This window comes from Cervus elaphus, chromosome 16 (assembly GCF_910594005.1).
Source record: "Cervus elaphus chromosome 16, mCerEla1.1, whole genome shotgun sequence".
Classification (NCBI taxonomy): Eukaryota; Metazoa; Chordata; class Mammalia; order Artiodactyla; family Cervidae; genus Cervus; species Cervus elaphus.
The window spans coordinates 31,113,349-31,122,519 of record NC_057830.1 but is presented as its reverse complement, the minus strand read 5'-3'; the positions used below and the strand labels follow the sequence as shown (position 1 = coordinate 31,122,519).

Sequence of the window (9,171 nt, the reverse complement as noted above, 5' to 3'; positions counted from 1 at the left end):
GTTCTACAGTGGTGGTCACTGAACATTTTTTGTTTTTTTTTTCGTTTTGCGTGGGTTAAAAAAAAGTGGGACACGCATTCCCAGTATATATATATATGTTTTTACATTATACATATCTACTATTATTATTACCTAATATCTAAAAGCACACTACATAGTTTGGGTTTTTTTAAATGAAAAGTAAATATGACCCCAGTAGCAACAAACATGCCTAATGCCTGGATCTCAGTTTCTAATACCATTCTCCAATAAAAAGAAGCAGGACTCCTTGGATAAATGGTTGATTCTAGGACTGGTGTGGAAAATATAGAAGATTAGCCTGGGGCATCGTGTAATGACAGAAAGTAAGAAGGCACTCAACCAAGACAAAACAAAATAGCATAATAATAGGGGTCTGTCAAAGGAACACAGGAGCCAACTATAAGAGCTCCTAATGGCCAGAGCGATAAAAGCATAAGCAACAAAACAAACAAAATACTATAAAATAAATATCCATGTGTCCATACTGATATAAATAAATGATTGGATAAATAAGTAAATAAGGAAAAAGAGCAAATATCAGGTACAGAATCATTCTAAATAATTTATGTATCTCATAAACTGCATACTACCATTGTTGTTAGAATGTTATTCTTGTTGCTGATGTTATTATAATCTTTGTATCCTTTGTTAACCCAGTGGTCAAAAACCTATTACTTAAATAAAAAACTATTTTAACTAAGGTGAATATTACCTTTAATAAATTAGTATGTTCCCCTCTTATCCTGTTAGCACATGTGCATTTCAACAGGACCTTTCTGGAGAAACACCTATGGAACTTAGAAGACGTGAGACTGAACGTTTATGGTATGAAGCCGGGGTAGTCACTTTAGTTAGGGGCAGGCTTCATTTCTGACTCTAGTCCCCTCCTGTGGTGGAGACCTAATCTACTTTTGCCTGAGACTTTCTTTGCGTTTATTCTTAATACATGGAGACTGAGGTAGAGGACTTCAATGCCTATGGAATCCTATGGATTCCTTCTTTTAAATAATGTTTCTGTTAACCTTTTCTGTGTAACAAAACGCCCCCAAACTTAGTGTTTTAAAACAGCAATGAATTACTATTTTTCAAGATACTATAGTTGACAAGGCAGTTCCTCTGCTGATTTTCCATAGGGCCACTCAGCTATATTCGTTTGAAGGGTCAGCTGGACTAGACTTCAATCACTCACATGACTAGCAGGTGATGCTGGTCCTTGGCCTGGGTACCTGGGTTCTCTTCCCTATGGTCACTCATCCTCCAGGAGGCTAAAGTTGCTTCCTTACGTGGCAGCCTCAAGGTAGCTCAAGACGGCAAGAACAGAAGTTTCAAGCTCTCTTTAAGGCTAGGGTTCCAGAATTCATGCATCATTTTAACAACATTCTATCAGTCAAAGCAGGTCACAAGGCCCGTCCATGATTAAAAGATAGGGAAACAGATTCTACCTCTTAATGGGAGGAGCTGCAAAGACTTTGTGCCCTATGAAATCTGCCACAGACAGCTATGTAGCATCTCCATGATTCAGACCCCAGTGACTGAGATTACCACCCAGACCTTTGCAGAAACCCTCTATTTGTAGTACTCTCAAAGGGCCAGAGGAAGGAGGTACCAATAGTATGATATTCTTGAAGATTTCTTTCTTTGCCCAGAGGTAGAAGATTTTGAGCTGTCTCATTTGTGAGGAAGAACCCTACCTTGGCTAACCAGCATGCATTTCAGGGTACTTCCCACACTGCCAAACTGGTTCTTGAAGGTGGTGGTAATTTCCAAAAGGTTGAATTTTTAAGCCTAAGAGTATGAAATGACCTGAAGAGCATCACCATAAAACTGTATTTCTAAAATGCTCAGTTTGCCTGAGAGGAATTCAGAGTGGGAGAGAAAAGATCCTACCATCTGTATAAATTTGTAAGGTTCGCCAAAGATAGTCTTTTCTGTACCCTGACAGTTTGTAAAAAGAATTAGTAAGATGCAGTGAATTCCCTGGACCTGCCCCTCCACTCAAACATGAGGAACATTTTGAATCATATCCCTTTGCACTGTGGGGGAAGGGGAAATGTGTAGTGAATCCATGCAACACCTCATTCAACCCTCACAACCACATTCAGAGGGAAGAATTAACTGAGGAAATGGTTTCTGAGAGGTTAAGAAATCGCCCAATGTCTCACAGCTAGTAAGAACTGAAAGTGGAATTTAAATATTCAGTTTTATCTGTACGATGCTAAGACCTACCTACCACCACGGCCATATCTCTCAGGAGTATGTACACAAAAGACTTGTCAGATCATGCCTGGATAAAGGGATACAAGAAACCAAGGAGTTGGAAGAAAAAAATCCCAGAGGGTTAAGTTTTGAAGGGGATATTTGAAATGGCCTAGAAGCACAATGTTATTCCATCCTTATCAAAGAAAGACTATTAAAGTAAAGGGGTAAAGAGAAAGAGTAGGAGAGAGAGGGGGAGATGAGGAAGGGGAGGAGGAGGAGAAGGGAAAAGAGAGAAGAGGAAAGAAGGAAGAGGAAAGGCGGAAGAGGTGGCCTCCAACAAGGTGTTGGTTACAAAGGGGCATTTTCCTTTAGCCAAAGGGAAGTTCAAGGCACTCTCTGGTATGTTGCCCAGGCCGTTTTGGGCTTTCCAACCAAGCATGTGATATGACCAAGATAGTTAAGGTGAGCCTGGGAAAAGTCATTAGTTAAATTCCATTCATTTCAACCTAGCATCGTGTAGGGAAATCTTCTGTCTTCTTAACTCTTAAGACTCTTTTGTAAGGTACTGTCATTTTCTACCACATAAACATAAATCTCTGGGGACAAGCTATTGAGATACTAACTTTTGCCTTGTTTGCACATACAATTTTCTGCTTTGCTTCACTCTGACTGGGCATGTTGAAGACCCATGCCCACACCGCATAGCCGGGGAGGGAGCAGGGCTGTGGAAGGAGCGGGTAAGGGTCTTATTGTCCAGCCTGGAATTGGACCCCACATCTATCTCTCCTATGCTGGTGACTGCCTCACAATGAAAGTGGGTCCGCGCCTGACAGCAGGCTGAGAAGCAGAAGAGGTGAGAGAAGCCAGTAGATTATAGACTAAAGGCAGAATAACTAGAGATTCTTCTCTACTGTGATGGAGGAGGGAAGGGGGCCCACAAATACTGACATCAGATGTTCTGCTAATCACGTAGGTAGGAACCTGGAACCAGAATTTTCTGCTCTGGAAGAATAAGAATGTGGTACGTCCCTTGCACTCAAGAGTTGTGGGGAAAATTTATAGTCATTACACATATATTTATATATACACTATTTTCTGGTAATGTCTAGCTATTTCATGTTCTTCAGTCTTACTTCCCCTGCTGAGTTCTTGGAGAGGCTGAGATAGCTTCTTACACTCGCATATCCCTTGGTTCTAGGTTGACAGTCATAGCCTTAGAGGACCTGGGCTGCTTTTGAGGCTTGTAGCATATTGAAAGCTCATTGAAGATTTTTAAATGATTCTCAAATTTCCTAAGCATTTTAACAAGAGGATCCAACCTAATAACACAGCTGAGGGACACCGTGCTAGTCCCAGCAGCTGGCACAGGGGTCCCGACCCTGCCCTAAATTTGGGACAGCAGGTGTCTTGTTGCTCATCTGGGGAGCAGCGAGCCTATGCCCCCACAGACACCGGCTACCCTGCCTCTGTGACATTCACGATCACGTGGAAAGATTTGTCATCTTTGCCTTTAGAAGAACACTGGTCTGTTAGAAATGTTCTCAATCTTTTCTTTCATTGTAGCTCTATCTGATGGTCATAACCCTAGTTAACAAACTGCCACCAACTGTCTTGCAGTTTAGGATTTCGAGTAGAACTTCTTTTTCAATGTCAGGGTTCTATGCCCTAGATGATGTTTAGAGTTGGATTGATGCATCCTTGGGGTTTCAGCAAGACAGACTGGACTCTGCTGCTCATGTCATTTACATGCAGGGAAGATGAATGATCAGATGGGAGTGGGCAGATCAGGGCTTCCCTGGCCCTCAGAGGTCATATTTCCACAGAGGATTCAAGAAGTCATAGCTGCCAAACTGAGCCACTCAGGGGAGTACGGTATTTTTCTCATTTCCCAGTATGACTCTGTGTGTGTGTATGTGTGTGCATGTGTGCATGTGTGAATGTATAGGGGGGCTCACACACCATTCCTCCACCCATTCTGAAAGTATTTGATAAGTGGAGATAAAGAATTTTGATGACAAAGAGGTTGTTAACAAGTTCACATAGGATGAATGTCTCTTTGGCATAGCTGATGCTGTAGGATTTGAAAACTGGGCTTCTCTATTTGGGAAATAAAGAAGTAGGTTGATTTATTTATAGGCTGTGTCCTGAGAGAAATTATCATTGTGTTTTCTAAGCAATAAGCAGCATATTTTTATTGTGAAAGATTTGGAAGAACCAAAAAGGCAAAGACAAAATTTAAATTACCAATAATTCTGCTATTACTTGTGTGTAAGAGTAAAATAAATACTGCATGTATATACTAGGCATGGTATATAATGTGATGCAATGTATAACATAAAAATTATATATGTTATTATGCATTATATTCTATTTTCCCTACAAATTGGGAAAATTACACATACTGTGTTGCAACTTAAATGATATGTAATTTCAGATTCTCTTAAATGTAAATAATACAAGTAAGAATTTTATGATAGAAGAATAACTGAATGAACAATTGCATTAACGAACAAATGCACAAACAGGTTCATTTTCCAGTTGGCAATGGAAGACTTACAACCATTCTGAAGGTTTCAAACTAGAGGAAATCTGAGAGATTTAGAATAACCTTGTCACAATGAAATGATACTGCATTCCATCCTAACTTCATTCCCAAAATACACACACACGTGCGTATTTAGTACTAGCTCTAGTTTATCTCACTGTGAACTTGCCTAGAACAACAAGTTTTATCCTATAGACTCAACTCTCAAAAATACAGAGAAAAATCCTCTCTCCCCGCTATCCCTCTGTTTCACACACACATCCCACACACCACCACCATCACCTTTTCTGAAGCATAAATAAATAAGTCATGTGGGAAGCCCTTATGTGATTCCAGAGATTTCAACACTGCTTATGTTGAGCTATTATGAGGTGTTATCTTTCTTTTTTTTTTTTTTCCTTTTGGCATCATCTTCTTTCTCTTCAGAGATAAACTATGATTTAACACATACAGCTTCAAATAAAAACCTGCCCAGTTTTTCTGAGGTCAACTGCGTCTGACTCAACAAATGGTAAATTGCTTTGAGATTGGTTGTTCTTTACTGCCTTCCAAACATTGCAGAAAGATGAAAACGGGAAAACAAACATTACAGCAAAAAATATGGGATAAGAGTAAATCAAATCTCATTTCCCTCCCTTCCAACTTTGTTTTGAGAACAGGCTTCTGGTGTCAGACTGTCCTCACTTGAATCCTGACTTTGGCCACACTTAACAGTGTGACCATGGATCTTTACCTTGACCTCTCGAAGTTCTAGTTTCCTCATTAGTATAATGGAGATAATAGTAGTACTATTTTATAAAATTCTTGTGAGGTTTAAACTAGGGAGTATACGTATATCATGTATATGTATATCACCTGATTCAGGGGATACAGGGACTTTTAAATACAAAGTGCTAAATACTAAGCAACTGTAATTTTATTACCATTATTAGTCTTTTCTTAATACTATTAATAATATTATTGGGCTAGTATTAATTTGAAACCAAAGAATTGTAGAAGGAGCCACAGAGTTCACCATAAATTTCCTCCTCAAATACTGATTTAATTTTATTTTGGATCATTAAAATGAATATAAACATGGATAACATCTATGAACATCTATGAGGGGTTAATGGGAAGCATTCAGACAATTTCCTGCTTATATAAGGAATCTAATATGATAAAAACAAATGAATCCCCAGGGAGACCTTCCTAAAATTTCTAACTACAACTTGTCATGATCCATAATGCTATGTTGTCTCTTGTTTCAGTACAGTATCTAGATTATAAATTAATGGCCTTGATTGGCAAATTACCCCATGTAGTCAATATCTCTTCATGAGAGTGACTGTAAGAGGAACCTAACTCTGTTAAAGATTCAGTTACAAAGGAGCATGTCAAAGCCAATGAGGTATGATGCTGTCATGGGATTGGGGTTTAGCACCATGAAACTGACCATCCATGAGTCATTTTTTGGCTCAAACGCAGGGAGCCTCCAGGGAACACTAAGACGATTTGTGAGTATTCTGGCGGCCATCTCGGTGCCGTGTGTTCTGCCCAAACTGCACAAACGATGAGACCAGGGCAAGGGAGCCCAGGATGGATAATATTTCCTGGCTTCATTCTTTCTGGTATGTACAGAGCATCAGAACTTGGGAGAATGCTGTGTTGATCAGTATTTGGTGTTGAATGAGGTGGGGATGAGAAGACATATAATTTTTCCCTTCCCGTTTCTATGAAGATGTCTGGCTGGGCCCAGAGCTTACCAGCAGTTCACTGGAGAGGTGCAGGACTGGGAGTGGGAGGGAAGTAGGAGTTTTCCCAGGCCTCCTAATAGTTGATGGGGGCAAGTCTCTGAGGTGTGTCCATCCCCAGCACACACTTCATGGTTCCTCATGAAGGTCTTTGACATCCCCTTGTGCTAAAGTACTATAGGGTTTCTCTACAGACTAAGCTGAAATTGAACCAAATGTGAGAGCATATTTTCTTTGCTCATTTTTCTCCTTCCTATATATGCCTGTTTTCATCTTGGACATCTTGGTCTGCTCTCTCCAGCCTGCCAGAAAAAGCAGTCTTTATCAAAGGGCCACTAAAAGTACCTTTGTGTCAGTGTGACTATTCTCACAGTGGGCACCACAGAATCCCCTGGGTACTCTTCCCTGTATAACACATTTGTGTTAACCTCGAATGGGATGACTTCACTGCTGGAATGGGAAGACTCTTTCTTCATCAGCATACATAAATTTCTTCAGTTCAGTTCAGTCGCTCAGTTGTGTCCAACTCTTTGTGACCCCATGAACCACAGCACGCCAGGCCTCCCTGTCCATCACCAACTCCCTGAGTCCACCCCAACCCATGTCCATTGTGTCAGTGATGTCATCCAACCATCTCATCCTCTGTTGTCCCCTTCTCCTCCTGCCCTCAATCTTTCACAGCATCAGGGCCTTTTCAAATGAGTCAGCTCTCTGCATCAGGTGGCCAAAGTATTGGTGTTTCCAACATCAGTCCCTCCAATGAACACCCTGATTTCCTTTAGGACTTATTTCTTTTAGGATGGACTGGTTGGATCTCCTTGCAGTTCAAGGGACTCTCAAGAGTCTTCTCCAACACCACAGTTCAAAAGCATCAATTCTTCAGCACTCAGCTTTCTTTATAGTCCAACTCTCACATCCATACATGACCACTGGAAAAACTATAGCCTTGAACAGATGGACCCTTGTTGGCAAAGTAATGTCTCTGCTTTTTAATGTGCTATCTAGGTTGGTCATAACTTTCTTTCCAAGAAGCAAGCCTCTTTTAATTTCATGGCTGCAATCACCATCTGCAGTGATTTTGGAGCCCAGAAAAATAGTCAGCCACTGTTTCCACTGTTTCCCCATCTATTTGCCATGAAGTGATGGGACCAGATGCCATAATCTTAGTTTTCTGAATGTTGAGTTTTAAGCCAACTTTTTCACTCTCCTCTTTCACTTTCATCAAGAGGTTCTTTATTTCTTCTTCACTTTCTGCCATCAGGGTGGTGTCATCTGCATATCTGAGGTTATTGATATTTCTCCCAGCAATCTTGATTCCAGCTTGCACTTCCTCCAGTCCAGCATTTCTCATGATGTACTCTGCATATAAGTTAAATAAGCAGGGTGACAACATACAGCCTTGACATACTCCTATTCCTATTTGGAACAAGTCTGTTGTTCCATGTCCAGTTCTGTTACTTCCTGACCTGCATACAAATTTCTCAAGAGGCAGGTCAGGTGGTCTGGTATTCCCATCTTGAAGAACTTTCCACAGTCTATTGTGATCCACACAGTCAAAGGCTTTGGTATAGTCAATAAAGCAGAAATAGATGTTTTTCTGGAACTCTCTTGCTTTTTCAATGATCCAGCGGATGTTGGCAATTTGATCTCTGGTTCCTCTGCCTTTTCTAAAACCAGTTTGAACATCTGGAAGTTCACGGTTCACGTATTGCTGAAGCCTGGCTTGGAGAATTTTGAGCATTACTTTACCAGCGCGTGAGATGAGTGCAATTGTGCGTTAGTTTGAGCGTTCTTTGGCATTACCTTTCTTTATATACTTATTAGTACTCTTGCAAAAAACTGTATTCATTGTCAACCAAAAAATGTTGCTGTTCTTAACTAAGTTGTTTCTGACTCTTAGTGACCCCATGGACTGCAGCATGCCAGGTTTCCCTGTCCTTCAGTATCTCCTGGAGTTTTCTCAATTTCATGTCCATTGGGTCAGTGATGCTCTCTAACTATCTGATCCCCTGCTGCATCCTTCTCCTTCAATCTTTCCCAGCATCAGGGTCTTTTATCATGAGTTGGCTCTTAGAATCAGGTGAAGCTTCTCCTGCTTCACTGACTACACTAAAGCCTTTGACTGTATGGATCACAACAAACTGGAAATTCTTAAAGAAATGGGAACACCAGACTACCTAATCTGTCTCCTGAGAAATTTGTGTGAGGGTCAAGAAGCAACAGTTAGAACCTGATGTGGAACAATGGACTGGTTCCATTATACTGCCGAAACCTAGCTTAAAGGATTTTGAGGATCTTGCTATCATGTGAAATGAAGCTTCAACTTCAGCAACAGCCCTTCCATTGAATATCCACATTGGTTTCTTTTAGAATTTACTGGTTTGATCTCCTTTCAGTCCAAGGGACTCTCAAGCGTCTTCTCTAGCACAACAATTTGAAAGCATCAATTCTTTGACACTCAGACTTCTTTACGATCCAACTCTCACATTTGTACATGACTACCGGAAAAACCACAACTTTGACTCTATGGACCTTTGTCAGCAAAGTGATGTCTTTGCTTTTTAATACAGTTAGGTTTGTCACAGCTTTTCTTCCAAGGAACAAGCATCTTTTAATATCATGGCTGCAGTCACCGTCTGCGGCAATTTTGGAGCCCAAGAAAATAAATTTTTT

General features: G+C 40.5%; 1 long non-coding RNA gene across 1 annotated transcript in view; it reads left to right on the top strand.

Annotated features, from left to right (window-relative positions):
• The first annotated feature begins 6,274 nt into the window (after positions 1-6,274).
• The window catches only part of LOC122710190, a 34,950-nt gene continuing 32,053 nt past the window's right edge, over positions 6,275-9,171 (top strand). Inside the window, exon 1 of the long non-coding RNA XR_006345845.1 lies at positions 6,275-6,375. This is a non-coding gene — a long non-coding RNA (uncharacterized LOC122710190). The remainder of the gene's footprint in view (positions 6,376-9,171) is intronic.